Genomic DNA, 16,647 nt, shown 5'->3' on the forward strand with positions numbered 1-16,647 from the left:
TAACTCCCAAGATGTGAACATTTTTTCCAACAGTCTAAAGTGAAAAGTGGTTTTGAGTAAGACTGTGTGTGCTTTAAGGGGAGCATCTGCTTAGAAAAGAAAGGCATGATAAAGGCAGGTGGGGGAAGGGACAATAGGAACCATATTGGGCCGTTTATTTGTCTTATTTGACATTGGCAGCTCCAGAAGTATTAATGAGCAGCCCTCCATGTCCCAGGGGAAGCTTTTGGATTTACAGCTTTAAACAACTACTCATCCTCATTTTGGCACAAAGTCAAACCAAAATTTGTCATAGTTTATGATGTTTGTTAACGAAGAACATCAAAAATTAATGCTCATTAGGGTGCTCATTAATATGCACAGTGCTCGCCAGTTTGACTTAATTAAGTGAAGCACCACTTCACAATAGTATTGTGGCCCAGCAGAGAGAGGAGACTGTTCAGGTCTGAAGGATGTCCCATTGGGACAGTATGAGAAGCATTGCAGGGCAGGACACCTGTCAGCCGCTTCCATAAACTCTTCCTGTTAGAAAACAGGAAGCTCTTAGAGAGCAAGTGGCAGTGGTTCCTGCTGGGATGTCTTATTCCAGACTCCAGTTTCCCTGTTCTACATTATTTGGTGAAATTAATTGAATTGGGGTCAGTGGTACAATCAGATCTTGGCCAAGAAAAAGACCCCTAAAGAGAAAAGTAAGCTCAAGAGCTTAAACTCAAGACAAAAGATTGAGGTGGACGAGATGGAGAATAATAAGAGAAGATGATGACAAAAAATACAGAGCAAATTAAAAAAAAAAAAGGAAGGGGTATGGAAGAAACAAGAGTAAGACAGATATCCAGATGCTGTCATATTCCAAAGCAGAGGACACATAAGTGGGGCATTACTATTTGCATGAGGATTTATTACTCTTTTTCTTTGTCAGTTTAAGATTTTTGACTGTTCTTAAATGTTGGTATGTCAAAATCATTAATTCCAGTGGGCCACTGAAGATTTTTAAAAAAACTAATACTTGGGGCACCTGGGTGGCTCAGTCGGTTAAGTGTCAGACTTTGGCTAAAGTCATAATCTCATGGTTCCTGGGTTCCAGCTACATGTCAGGCTATGTGCTGACAGCTGGAAGCCTGGAGCCTGCTTCCGATTCTGTGTCTGCCTCTCTCTCTGCCCCTCCCCACTCATTCTCTCCCTCTCTCTCTCTCAAAAATAAATAAAAACATTAAATTTTTTTTTAATTTTTTTTAATATTTATTTATTTTTCAGAGAGAAAAACAGAGTGCAAACAGGGGAAGGGCAGAGAGAGGGAGATACAGAATCTGAAGCAGGCTCCAGGCTCCGAGCTGTCAGCACAGAGCCCGACGCGGGGCTCAAACCCATGAACTATGAGATCATGACCTGAGCCAAAGTCAGACGCTTAATCAACTGAGCCACCCAGGCGCCCCCCAAAAACTTTTTTTTTAATTAAAAAAAAAACTAATACTTGAGCTCTGGAACTTGCATCCAGGGCTTTTTAAGGGAATCTTGAACTTAAAACAAAAGAGCAATGGAGAAAATGAAAGTGAGACAGGGAAATTTGAATCCCAACTACGCTACTTAGTGTGTAAATGAGTGACCTTGGAGAAGCCACTTAATCTCACTAAACTTCAACTGCCTCATCTGTAAACTATGAGGGTGACTTGTATGAAATTGCTGTTTCATTTTTGTAGGTCCAGATGTTCAAATATTGACAATTTCATACAGTTAAACAATAGTGTATTTTAAAACAACTTTTAAACTGTAAAATGCCAAAGATCATTTATGATCAGTCATAATTTTTGCTACTTCAAAAAATATATGCATATGTGCTATATTATTATCTACTAATAAGAGGAGGTAAATCAGATCAAAGCTCTTTCTCAAATTTTGCCAAAGGCCTTCCTGACTCAAGATTTAAGGTTAGCTCAGGTCTATCACTGTGAAGCAATTTTATTGACACTGTTTAAGATCATTTTCAAATTCCTGCCTTGCTGCAATAGATATTTAACAAGAGTGATCAAAGTAATTTCCAAGTGGTTTCCTAAGTGTGTGTGAAAGTGCGCACATATACACACACATGCACGCATGCACACACACACACACACACGCACCCTTCAGCAATCCTTCTCCTCAAATTGACCCAAAGCCTTATTGGAAAAAAAAATAGTACAGAGTTGTACAAGAAAAATATCCATAGTGGCATCACTCCAAAGTATCCATTATATCAAGTCCAAGTATTACCTAGGAGAGAAGGCAGGCCAGGAAAGTACAGAATTTTAGTAAAGATTATGCAAGTTCTAGAAACCAGAGCAGGCAATGGGTCTGGGCCAAGCAGACTAAACAAGGTAGAGTCATAACAAAAGGGAACAGGGAAGGTGAGGGTAAGTAGTGGGCCAGAAGCCTAATACACAACCAATAACCAAGAGGTCACAGACCCTTAAAGACAGAATAAGACAGAAACTAGAAGCTTGGTAAAAGGTACAAACATGAAGACAAGTGACCAAATGTCCAGAAACTATGAGATATAGTATAGGACAAAGTACAGTTCAAACAAAATAAAAACACCAGTTTGGGGGAGGACCTAATTCAATGGGGCAAAACATAACCTTGTCTCTCATCTCAGAAAATCGTTATGCATCTTGTGAAGGCAAGGACTCAGTCTGGTATTGCCAGACTGGGGCTTACAGAAATATTTAGAATACATGGCTAGAGTGAAGAAAGAGGGGGTTAAACAAAAGACCATTTGTGATCAAGGATGGGAAGTTATCAATAGGAAAGAGGGCTCTATCTGCAGCAGAAGGAAAGCAGCTAGCATTAGGGGATGTACACAGAAAACCTGCACATACATTCATGCCTCTGCCAATGAAGCTGTGAAGACTGGGAATCTATCTGAGGAGCAGAATATGATATTGTATTGGAATAATTTATCATTCAACCCAGATAAGAGACAAATGGCTTATTGTACTGGGCACACATGTCTAATAGAGATAATGCTGCCTCCTTTGATAGGTGCATTGTATTGTGTCTGTCTAGCAGGCAATCTGGGCACTTTTTCTTCCTAAATCTGAGCTTCATTCTCAAACAAACTGACAGTAGGGAATTTCAGTAATGACTTGACACCCTGCTTTAGCCCTTTCCGGCTCTGAATATATTTCCCCTTTGGGCTTTCTGTGCAGAGATATATTAGTCTGGATTTACATTTTTTGGATTTTGTTGTTTCTTCCGTCATTGTTGTACTTCAAAATGTAGCATTCTCCAAACTTGGGATTTTGTTCACTGCATTGTCTTCCAGCTCATTAATGTAAATAATAAAGAGCCTGGTTTCTGATGCTGTTCCCTTTCAGAGCCGTATTAATAATTCATTTCCAGCTTGACAAAGTCCTTTCGGCAGCTGCTTTGTTCAAGGCTTTGCTCCTTACAGTGGCGATAGGTCAATTATCTTATGGTGAAATTGAACTGGAGGGCCTGAGGAGGGCATTTGTATTCCCCCCATGTGACCATTGGGGATTAATGGTGTAGGGGGAAATGCACCGAGTCCACTTCTAAGGCTCCCTCTGGAGACTTAGCCTCTTGTTCCCGTGTTCTTTCCAAATCTGTTCTTTTTAGCATTAATTATGAGGACAACGAGCTTGGTGCCGAAGTGTAGGAGCTGAATCCCTGCTTACACACAGGGAATGAAAAGTCTGTTTGTCAGTCAAGTTAGCTTTTTTCTCTGTAAGAGCTGAGAGTGTAATGGCATAGCGAAGTCAGTTCAGAGCACCTAAAGCATATAGTAGCTTATTTACCACCCTATGCATAGTAGGTGTTTGGATTTCTCGTGACTGCTGGACTTAATTGTAGTATCTAGCTTGGGAAAATGTTCCAGTGACAAGGACTGGTGGGGTAATGCCAAAATCATCACCACCCCCTTTTCTATCAGATACTTCTTTGGAATATTTAGTGAGACATAGAAGTCCAATACAAGAAATTGTGGTTTCGAAGAGCCACAAACAGGGATTTTAGAGACTAAAAGCAATGGGCTATGTGATCCCAGGTGAAAACATTTCTGGACAGAGTGGCCCTTTGCCACATGGTACCAATAGAGGAAGCAGTCAGTCACCTATAAAATACAGTGTGTGGAGGAAGCATGATGAGGAAAAGCTAATGGGAGCTCTGAATGATCAGCGAGCAGCATCTAGTACAAAATCATCCACAGGGAAGCCAGGCAAGAGGAAGAAATCCTGCTGTGTCTGCTTCCACAGAGCTGTCCTGGGAAAGCAAGGTGCACCCACTCTGAATATAGAATTGGAAACCAGTTCTAAGATGGCCACCCATGGATTCCTAGTCAGCCCCAAACATTCTTTGTTCCCTGGGTGAATGGGAGTCCATCTGTTTATCAGCCTGTACCATCTCTGAGTATACTAAACAAATCAAAATAAATTAAAATAAAGACAAGAGGTGAGACTGAAAATGTTAATCACTGGAATCAAATTAATACAAACTAGGAGAAAGAAGTGAGAGCAGTATTTCTTGAATGTTGCATGTTTAGGGAGCACAGATACTGGGGGATCTAGCCCTTTAACAAGACCCTTATCCTGATACCCTCATCCCCGCAACAGTTTCATTAGACCCATTTATGCCCCTTCCTTTCAAAGCATTCAGAGCCCTGTTCTCTACTAGGTAGAAGGGATGATATTATGATTAGGTAAAAAATATCTGCTAGAATGGGTTACACATCTCCAAAATAAATGTAATATCCTATGCTCTGAGAGACAGAATAGTATAAGGGTTAAGAGAAGACTCTGAAATAAAAAGGAATAAGTATGTTAATATCTATAAGGCCCTTAAATAGGGCCTAGCATATAGTAAATGCAACAAAAGTATTTATTAAATAAACTACATTTATTAAAATTGCTTTAGAAAGTATATATATATATATAACTACATTTATTAAAATTGCTTTAGAAAGTCTATATATATATATACTTTCTAAAGCAATTTTAGATATACTAAAGCAATTTATAGATATACTTTATATATAATTTATAGATATACTTTATATATAAAGTATATATATATACTTTCTAAAGCAATTTTAATAAATGTAGTTTATTATGTATATATAGTTTATTTTTATATATGTAGTTTATTATGTAATAATATGTAATGTTTTATTTATTTTTGAGAAAGAGAGAGACACAGAGCTCAAGTGGGGAAAGGGCAGAGAGAGAGGGAGATACAGAATCCGCAGCAAGCTACAGGCTGCAGGCTCCAGGCTAAGAGCTATCAGCTGTCAGCACAAAACCTGACAAGCCTGATGCAGGGTTCTAACTCACAAACCATGAGATCATGACCTGAACCAAAGTCAGACACTTCGACTGAGCCACCCAGGCACCCCTGCTTAAGAAAGTTCTTAAAAGGTAATCTTTAATAATAGGATGTAAGGCACTGCTCACATCACATTACATGGATAACCATCTACCGATAACAGGGCACTAACACCCTTAGAAATCTATTCATCCAGAATGGATTGACTGCCCACGACTCTCTACCTTCAATTATTCTTTTGCCATCCAGTGAAAATATACAGGACACAAGCTAAAAAGCAAAAGCTATGGTTTCTATGCCTTTGTATCTCCAGACCTTTGCCTCCTGTCTGCCTTTGCAAAGTGCTTTCAGCTAAATACAAATCAGATTCAGCTCCATTAACAACTCTGCAGACAAAAGCTGAGGCTCACTGCTTGACAACCTCCACGCTCCCATTCACCTCCCTGTTTCCTGCTGAATCAACTCATGCTCCAGCCCAGGTGGTTAAGGATGTGTGGGTAAGTCACCAGCGTGGGTCAATCTCTCACAGTCTGTAGGGTTATGGAGGAGGGGAGGATGAAAATGAACTAGAGGTCAGTCATGTTTGTATAAAGTGGCCAAGCAGGAAACAGAACCCAATACCTATATGAAAAGATTTGCCTCATACATAATAAGGCTCCCAGTAGGCAGCCTGACACCAACTGGATAGTTAAGAGAAAGTTTTTGCTTCACTGTGACCTGAGCAAAGATCAAGAATGATGAAATTGATGGGCTTTTAATTCTTCTGGTGTGGTACTAAGTTGAAAAATCTTACAAGAAGCAGGAACCTGCTGGAGCATACTGAGAACCAGGGCTTTGGAAGGATTTTGTTCCCACTCCTTGAAAAAGACAGATTACTGGCAGAAATAGGCACAAGATTAGATTATTCACATTTTGAAGACCCTGACTTGGCAAGCATTTTGAATAGATATTAGAATCAAGTCTAACCTGAAACAAAACTGAGACATTATTTTTATCTTTAATTTGTTTCCATCCCTTTGTTTCTCCTCTTCCCAGTACCCTCATATTGAGCCCTGGCTTTCTGAGAGTCCTGTCCCCCAAAATTTGTCACCTCAAAGAAACCTGACCTTTGTGGCTCAGTCAGTGGAGCATGTGACTCTTGATCTTGGGGTCGTGAGTTTGAGCCCCACATTAGGCATAGAACTTAATTAAAAAAGAAAGAGAAAAAGAAAGAAAGAGGCCTGACCTTTCCCCTGACCCATATATTGGCAATATATTCCCCTGATTCCTCCTATTTCACTCCCCTAATCTAGCCTATATCCTATTCTTTTGTAATCTGCTTCCTAAAATATTAGCAATTTAATGAACAAAACTGTGTCAAAGTATCAGAGGCTAAAAATGTATCAGTGTGTTATCCTTATTTGGTATGGCAGAGACAGCTGTCCTTCAAAATCTATTCTTTCATTTTTTCCCCTGGTAACATGGCTAGACAACATTCCCAACCTCCCTTACAATTAGTTGTGGCCATGTGATTGAATTCTGACCAATGACATGTGAGAATAATGTCTAGGCACCACCCCCATGCCAAAGCTCTTAAGAAAAGCGTTTGACTCTCCAGGCTTACACTTCTCTTCCACCAGCTGGGTGTAGATGCCAATGAGGCCTTAGGGAATTGAGGGGCCACAAGATGGGGGAAAATCCAGATCTTTAAATGACTGTGGGGAGAAGAAACTTTTGCTGACCTGAACTCACACAAACTGCTATATGAGCAAGAAGTAAACTATTGTGTTGATATATTATATATTTATTTGGGTTTACTCATTACTACAAACTAGCCTAATCTACCCTTACAAAGATACCTGGAATATATGCATTTTTATAGATGCCTGCTATAGACACAATCCCCTATCTCAAAGAGCTGAATCTGATAATAATAAATTGCAGATATCAGAGACAGACATTTCAGGGATACAGCTTTTTGTAGTATCCATCACACCACCTACAAAGACAAATCATAGATGGATTCAGCCACAGACTGTGATGGAAAAGGAGGCTGGATGAAGCAAAGACCCATTAACTAGGATAGGTGCTGAGGAAAACTGACCAGAATGCAGAGGCTGGCCTCAGCCAGGACAGTCGAGATTTCCAGAGCAGTGTCTACAGATTCAAACAATGGTCAGAAGGAGGAGATCCAATCCTGCAACAAGAAATTCTAGAAAGTTTCCAACCCAGAAGACAAGCATAGTGTCTGTCATCATCATGACTTGTCCATATCTTGCCGGTTGATAAAGTATCAAGGAGTGGGCTGGAGCAGAGCCTAGGGAAAGAAGATTGACAGGAAGTTGGCAAGATGTAGGGTGGGGACACAGTCCTGGAAGGTAACAAGACAGAACTACTGGATAAACTGGATAAAATGAGAGATTAAAGCAAAAGTCACCTAGAAAGAGCAGTGGGGAACACTGCAATTCAGGGGCAGAATGAATGCATAAAGCTCATTCCTGGCTCAGTGTTTCAAACTCCATTAAAGAGGTCCCAGATTGCTGGAATATTTTCTGTCATTTAAAAAACTGATTTAGGAATAGGGTAGGGTGTGGTCTGGGCTGCAAGCGGGGCCCATCAAAAGAGTACCAGGGCACAAGGGAAGGCAAAGGCAAAGGAAATGTGGGGAGGAACTGACAATATAAAGACCTAAGTTTCAGATAACATCAGTGCTGGCCAACAAATCTTCATATTTGTCAGAAAGGCATGGCTAATGTCAAATCATAGGTGAACAATTAAAAATGCATAACATCATCTTCATTAAATTGGTATTATTAAAGACCAGAACATTTAAGCATGCATGACCAGTACCTCTCTTACTGGTTAGTGAGCAAATCCTCTTTGTCCTTGCAAAATTCCACATTAGCCAGATTCAAAGAATCATCTAGCAAATATTGGCCATGGCTGGAGTTAGGACTTCCTCAGTAGAAATTGAAAAAAAAAAATAGGTTTTCAGTCTCATTTTGCAATAGTGATCATTTCTGACATTGGATTGTTTGTTGTACATTTACTACCTGTCTCCCTCTGAGCCCTTTCACAGCAGCTAAAGTACTCCCTCTGATGGTCTCTGGGTTTCACTTACAGCTAACAACAGGGCATTGTTCTGTTGGATTTTTCCTCACAAAGCTTCTAACAACCCCCAAAGCCAGAACCCTGACAGCACTTAGTTCAAGCTTTGATTTAGTTCTTTTGGTCCTTTTTTAGCAAAGGAAGAAAAAAAGAAACCGGTATTGGAAGTTGGATACACATAAAAATATACGATGTGCATATAACATATACATAATTTAGCAACTTTGCTCTCCCTGATTCTAAAAGACTTTGCTTACAAAACACTTTGAAAAATTCAAATCAATTTTGAAATGCTGTCTTGCCAGCCTGGAATCTGGTAATATCAATGGTGCCTTATAGAGGAAGAGGGATTGCAGTATCCGATCATTGAGAAAAGGAAGCTGGCTGCACAGTGTGATGTGGACAGCAAAAGGCCAACCCCACCATCCAAAACCCTGTAACTCCAACCGTTCACATTGGACAGGTTGGGAGAACCAGGAAAAGAACCTGTAGGCATTCTTCCTCGAACAGCCAGGTTTGTAAAATCCCTATGACGCCTGTGCTACCCTTCCCCACTGATCAGGTCTTACTTGTCTTTCCTAAGCCCCATGCTTTCTTTCTACTTTACCCCCACAGCCTCTGGTTACTCTCCAACACCTAAGATGAGCCCCACAGCCTTTTCTGCTCTATTCCATAACCATACTTCACTCCATCACAGAAAATCAGTAACAAGAAACACAGCCCTCTTTTGAACACCACAGCAATGCTACCAAGTTAAAAAAAATTTTTTTTTCAAACACCAGTTTGCAAAATAGTGTTAGTCTGTGATGAAGTCTCACTGATTTTCTTCACAAAATTAGAAAAATAAGGTCAATGTAATGAGAGTTTGTCATAAAGCTAAACGTGTTCAATTAAAAGGATTGTCCTTTATTCTGCAATTATATCCTTCCTACTTTCATTGCAGTGGGGAAGGCTATTAAAGTGCCCTTTCATTTATGAAACTATGGTGATAGTAGTTGGTGACGGAGATTCAGCTTATTTTGGTCTTGTTATTATTATTATTGTATTACTTTGCAAAAATAAAAATAAACTACCTGGGAGAAATAACGAATAAAGACATTGACTCGTGTATCAAATTAGCTCCTTTAAACATACCAGGAATGAGATTAGAAGTAGGGTGGAAAGTAAGATGGCTCTGTGTCAGGGGGAGGAGAAGAGAGGGCCAAAGGTAGACTCAGCTTCAGCTCTACAGGTGAGGCATTTTTTTGTTAACTGCATCCTGGAAGGCAGTGAAAGGACAAAGAGGTTTGTTGCAGAAAAGGACCTAGGGTATACTGAAAATAAACTCTTTTTGATTTTATATTGAATCCCAACTCCAACTGCAGCCCTCTCATTTGCCTAATTACAGTGACTCTCAAAACTGCACACTAGGATACATTGCACTGACATCATCTGGAAGTAAGACTCAAATTTTATTCTGATAGCAATTAAATTCCCAATTACCTGGAAGGCAAACACAGTTATGCAAATTACAGATGCAGGCTGACTAATATTAGAACTCAAATGGCTATCACTTCAGAAATAGGCATTTTGCATCTCCTTTCCCTATTTAAAGGCTGCAGTGAAATTTAGTTTAACTGGACTTCGTGAGTTACAGAACCAAACTCCATTAATTTTTCTGAATATAAAATGTTAGTTTAGCTTATCTGAAAATTGATCTTCTCCCAAGCCTATCCCCTTAATCTTTTCTCCCTCTACTTCTTCATAAATGTATTATCTCATTCAGTCACTATATTATTTATCATTTATTATTATTTATTAATTCACTAACACTATCGTATAATTCAGCAATGGAATTTTTGCTGTAATGCTTTTCGGTATATTTGCATACTGAATAGAACCATATTGATTCTTAAGGATTTTTATGCTGTAGAAATGCTTTCTGCAGACAAATTTGCAAACAAATTTTTATTTGGTTTCCGAAGACATTATTTTGACATGATTTCAACTGACGCCAACAAATCAAACCAAGTTCTGCAATAAATGCCTTCTTAATGGGTTTTATGTTATTTGTTTTAGTTGACACCATTTATTATAATTTAACAGCATTTCCTTCCTAGTAAAGTCCAAAATCAATAAAAAATGGTGACATATGTTTGTATTTATTTGGAAATACAAATGCAACCAAAGGGCTCTGTCAGTGTACGATTAATAGAGTATAAGATGTTGTGGTTTAGGGGCATCTGATTGTCTGTCTTGTAATATGAATTTTGAAATAGCTTGGGATTCTTGCTCTTCGACTTTCAGGTTAGGATAGAATTTCACATTAATGATAAATCACCCTGGATATGTGGTTTTCTATTTCAATTTGCTGCAATGTAGCTTCATCCATTCACAAGGGGTAGGGGGAGTGGGACCACATGTGGGATGAGGAGAAAAACAAGCCGGTAATAAAATATTAAGACAAAGAAATAAACACATTTGAAATGTTATTACTGAGAGAGATGCTGAAACTGATGTATCTGTCTTTTATTCCAAATATCATGGTGCATAGGCTGGCAATGAAAAATCCCAAAGCCCAAACTTGGGCACAGAGGTTCAACATCAAGATCTTCTCACAATAAGCCTCTGGCCTTTTAGATAAATTCTTCTTCATATTGACAGTACAGAAATATGATTAAGGATTCCAAGGAGAAAAATGCCCTGCTCTGCCAACCCTTTCACAAACACATTTTCAGGATCTGCCTGTCCCCGACCCAGGTTTAGTCCCTTGGTTCTCTTCTGCAGTCCAGGTACAAATGCAATTCTATCATAGAATTATAACATCTCATGGTTAGAAGTATCTTAAAAGTCATCTAGTTTAGTGGCTCCCAAAGGCTTGTCCAGGGACTAGTGCCAAATCCTAATGAAATTTTGCAGGTCTGTGAAAAATAAGGGCAATGTGGTAGAAGGCTATAAAAAACTTTGCTTTATTCTATTTTGGGGATATGAAATGATGGTGTTTGAAATGGTAGTTGTTTTTTTCCTTAGCGTCCTCATTAGAGGGTGAACCTTCATTTCTTAGATATCCATGGGGAGAGGGCTCCACTCAAATAATACTCCTCTTTTATCCCTCATTTACTCCTCTCATGGGAGGAGAAGTGAATTATTTGATTTAATAAGTTTGAAAGAAGGAACTGAGCATCTTCTACTTGGCCCCTTCTGAGTTTCTCACTTTCTGGAGCCATCTTGTTCATATATGTTCACATTCTGTGCCAAACAGGAAAGGTACTAACTCCTACAGAGAAGATCTATGGTTGCTCAGCTGGGACAATGACCAGGTGGGGAAGCTGAACAGGGATAACGTATTAGCATACCCACTTGGCTGCAGATCTAAAGCTACAATCTCTGTTTCTGCTTTATCAGTGCTAGCAGTGATCCTTTATCTTCCAGCTGACTCCTATACCTATATCTCAATTAAGAGCCAATAGATAACACTTATGGAACGCTTATTATGAACAAGGCACGGTTCACATGCTTTGCACTTGAGGTAGGTATTATTATCCCATTTTACAGATGAGAAAACTAAGGCACAAAAATTTAAAGGAATTTTCCTAAGGTCATTCAGCTGGTAAGTGGCACAGTCTATATTCAGACTCAGGCAGCCTGGCTCCAATTTCCAGTGGGTTTCACTCAAGAAGAGAATAAAAGTATTATGCATTGCTAAAATATGTTATCCCAAAAACCTCATAAGGCCTCACTTGGTTAAAAAAATTAAAAGTTGGAGATCTATATTGATTGGTACTTTCAATTTTTTTTGAATCTTTATTAACTAGTCATACAGATCCAATACTCTACCAACAACTAACTTGATCCTAACATTCATACACTTCAGGAATCCTCTCATCCTCTTCCTGCCCTACATCTATGTACTTGAAGATGAACAAAAATAGGAAACACTATCAAGGCTTCCCTTTCTTGTTAGGACAGCTTCCAGTTGATATTGAACTGAAATCTGCTCTTAGATTTGTCATAAGTAGCCACACAGAACAAATTTAATGCCTTGGGAATGAAAGAGCCCTCCCTAAACATTTCTTCATTCCTTTTTTTTTTTACTGTATGTTGTATTTTTTTAATATAATTTATTGTCAAATTGACTTCCATACAACACCCAGTGCTCATCCCAACAAGTGCCCTCCTCAATGCCCATCGTCCACTTTCCCCTGTCCCCCAACCCCCATCAACCCTAAGTTTGTTCTCAGTCCTTAACAGTCTCTTATGGTTTGCCTCCCTCCCTCTCTGTAACTTTTTCCCCCTTCCCCCTGACCCCATGGTCTTCCTGTTAAGTTTCTCAATATCCACATATGAGTGAAAACATATGGTACCTGCCTTTCTCTGCCTGACTTATTTCACTTAGCATAATACCCTCCAGTTCCATCCACGTTGCTGCAAATGGCATGATTTCATTCTTTCTCTTTGCTAAGTAGTATTCCATTGTATATATAAACCACATCTTCTTTATCCATTCTTCAGTTGATGGACATTCAGGCTTTTGCCACAATTTGGCTATTGTTGAAAGTGCTGCTATAAACATTGGGGTACATGTGCCCCTATGCATCAGCACTCCTGTATCCCTTGGGTACATTCCTAACAGTGTTATTGCTGTATCATAGGCAGTTCTATTTTTAATTTTTGAGGAACCTCTACACTGTTTTCCAGAGTGGCTGCCCAGTTTGCATTTCACTCCAAATTCAGTATCCTGGGTTCCCTATGTCGTGGCTTGGAATCCCTTCATCGCACTGGTAATCCTCTTTATTTTTTTTAAGTTTATTTATTTATTTTGAGAGAGAGAGAGAGAGAGGAAGAGAAAGTAGAGGGGAGAGGGCAACAAGAGAGGGAGAGAGAGAATCTCAAGCAGGCTCCCCACTGTCAACTCAGAGTCCCACAAAAGGGCTCAGCCTCAGGAATGGTGAGATCATGACCTGAGCCAAAATCAAGAGTCAGAAGCTTAACTGACTAAGCCACCCAGGAGCCCCTGGTAATCCTCTTCTGAAGGGGCACCAGTCTGATCATATCTCTTTATTTTTAAAAAAAATTTTAACGTTTATTTATTTCTGAGAGAGTGTAAGCTGGGGAGGAGCAGAGAAAGACACACACAGAATCAGAAGCAGGCTTCAGGCTCTGAGCTGTCAGCACAGAGACCAAAGCGGGGCTCAAACTCATGAACCATGAGATCATGGCCTGAGCCGAAGTCAGACGGTCAACCGACTGAGCCACCTAGGTGCCCACACACAATTAGGGCTGGATGGGCCCTTACATGCCCTGCGTTGCATAATTTGTCTACTCAGTTCCCTTTTGGAGAACTGTAGTTTACGCCTGAAAAATTTGCAGTCCCTGTCATATTGAAACACACTCCAAGGAAGTACCTGAAGAGGCCAGCCCTTGGTTAGCAGAGATTGCTAATGACAGTCACTTTGGCTCTGGATGTGTGGGTTTCCAGAACCACATGGAATTTGAGGAAGTCATATAATTTATTAATTTATTTTGAAATTTATAATTATTTTAAAAAATATTGATGTTTATTTTTGAGAGAGAGAGAGGAAGACACACAATCTGAAACAGGCTCCAGGCTCTGAGCTGTCAGCACAGAGCCCGATGCAGGGCTTGAACTCACAAACTGTGAGATTATGACCTGAGCTGAAGTCGGACACTTAACCAACTGAGTCACCCAGGCGCCCTGATCATATCTCTTTAAAGGATGATTTCTGATGTGGGGAACAAAGGCAAAATAAAAACATTAAATTTCCTTACAATTTACAGTCCATTGGCCAGTCCTTAAGACAAGCAGTGTGACCTTCTAGGAATTCAACTGCCTCAATGTTAATACTTTGCTAAGGGCAAAAGGCAACCTTAGTTTAACATTATCCCAACTTCCAGGATCCTGTAAGCCCCCTTTAACATAAAACATTCCTTTGGAAACTTCCTTTATTTCTACCACCCCCCCCAAAGGTATATGTTAGCAATCATCCTCTAAGCATATGGCCCACTGATATATATCTAAAGGGTGTTATGACTAAGGTTTTACTAGATAGTAATAAATGACTTTTTCCTAACAATAGCTGGCCCCCTCAAGGTCCTAGAAACCTTGCTTCCAAAATTCCTTTGAGACACTATCCCTAACCCTCTCCCAAATTGAAAGTATATAATCAGTCACCCTCACATCTCCAATGCAGCTCTTTCTGCCCAAAGGTCCTGCCCCCATGCTTTAATAAAACCATCTTTTGCACCAAAGACATCTCAAGAATTCTTTCTTTACCATTCGCTCTGAACCCCACCATTTCCTCATCAGTTTCCAAAAGAAATCTAATACTCCATATGAAGTCTGGTTAATAATGATTAGCTAGTTCCATTTCTTGGCTAGTTTGGGATTTTACACTTCTATTAATATCCCCTCCTTCCCTCTTCACCCAATTTAAATGAGTGATTTTGTCTAACTAAATCATCTGGAAGCATATGGCCCAGACCATGGGAGTTTCCTATTATGATAGGGAAAGATGGGATAAAATAGGCAAAAAGGGAGATGCTTAGGCTTTTAAAGGTGCCTGGGTGGGGAAAAACACGTTTTAAGACATTTCTTCTGGAAATGTCTGGCTTGAGTAAACTCCTTCAGTCTTAAGGTTCCTCTTAAGAATGTAAGGTACACTACCTACTCCCCCTCAGGTTCCCCTCAGGAATTTAACAATCAAAATACCTAACTAAAATAAGTAAACCATAAAACTTATGATATATGAGGGCCAGTATGACCATAGTCTGACTCCTCACACAATGGAATCGAGCCAATCAGGAATGGACAACCCAGCACATAGAGTTATCAGGCCAATAAGGGTAGAATCTGAGAAGGAATGAGGGGGAAGGGAAGGGCCCACCCCTCCCAAGACCAAATCCTTATAAAAGAAAGTCCCTTGCCTACAGTCGTGGGCATTCACTTTCAAATGTCCCATCTCTGTGCTCCCTTCGGCATCACATATACTAAAAATTGGGGGGATACAGAGAAGATTAGCATGGCCTCTATGCAAGGATGACACTCAAATGCCCCCTCTCTGTAAAGAGAGCTTTCGTAATATTCTTACTTTCTAATCTTATATTCTAATAAACTTTTGCCTGCTGCTCCTTTTATTCTGTGCCCACCTCTTCATTCTTCGAAGCTTAGAGACAAAGAATACCGGGTACTGATGTAAAAGAATCCTGCAACACTATCTTAACTCTTATCTTGAAATTAAATGACTGTCCAGTTTACATGTGGTAAGGTTAGAGAGGTCATTTAAACTCACATATATGTCTAATACTGTGGGACCCAAGGAATTTAACAAAAATCCCCTACCCCTGGACAAGCAGAGCAAGACTAACTCCATTTTGTGCTACACCCACCATCTCATGTATAACCCCCACATGACCTACTTATTGCTTAAGACACTCCCCCACCCTAGTCAAGCTGCTGAGCACACCCTTACTGGAAACTGGCTCATATAGGAATGCAGAACCCCTAACTGCCAAAGAATGTAAACCCCGCCTTTTGCCCGCCAAACTTGTGCGCCAATTCTGACCAGAGTTATAGGCTAGTTCAAACAGTTACTATAGGGTAAATTGTAATTCAATTGGCCACCTGCGTGTGGACTGACATGACTATGCAACTTTCTGTGTGTGTTACAATCTCATTGGCCACTGGCCCCTATAAAAATGCTACGCCTCTTAACCTAGGGGTCCAAGTCCCTGCTCTGCTGTGTCAGGTATACTTGGGCCCAAGCTCGAGCTTGCAAATGAACCCTCCTGCGTTTGCATCGGCATCTGCTCCTTGGTGGTCTGTCGGATTCGAAATTGGGGGGCATTACAATACCACCTGGTACTTAGGTCCTCACCCAGGTCTGCCATCAGTCCCTACACTTTTCTTTGGTTACTGATATTTGATGCTAGCCTGATTTGACAATTGGTCCTGTCATGCCCTTTGGTTTCACTGAAAAGGGATCTTGAATGCCAGGAGACCTTGACAGTGCCCTCAGGCCTAACTGTCACAAATGTTTTCCCTATTCAGTTTGTTTATTTTGTGTGCCTTTGGCTGCAGCTATAAAATACCAAAACACCCAACTTATTCTGTTAATAAATCAAGCAATTCAATGTATAAAGATTAGTCAGATTACTTGTTTATCAGCATGTAGGAAAATACAGTGGTCCAAATATAAAATACTTAATAACGATATTAAGTATTTAATACATACATTTATGTATGACAGA

At 39.9% G+C, this 16,647-nt stretch overlaps 1 pseudogene; it reads left to right on the plus strand.

Annotated features, from left to right (window-relative positions):
* The first annotated feature begins 15,363 nt into the window (after nt 1-15,363).
* LOC122478105 lies at nt 15,364-15,462 on the plus strand (annotated as a pseudogene).
* The last annotated feature ends 1,185 nt before the right edge of the window (nt 15,463-16,647 follow it).

The sequence above is a fragment of the Prionailurus bengalensis genome, chromosome X (assembly GCF_016509475.1).
Source record: "Prionailurus bengalensis isolate Pbe53 chromosome X, Fcat_Pben_1.1_paternal_pri, whole genome shotgun sequence".
NCBI classification, from domain to species: Eukaryota; Metazoa; Chordata; class Mammalia; order Carnivora; family Felidae; genus Prionailurus; species Prionailurus bengalensis.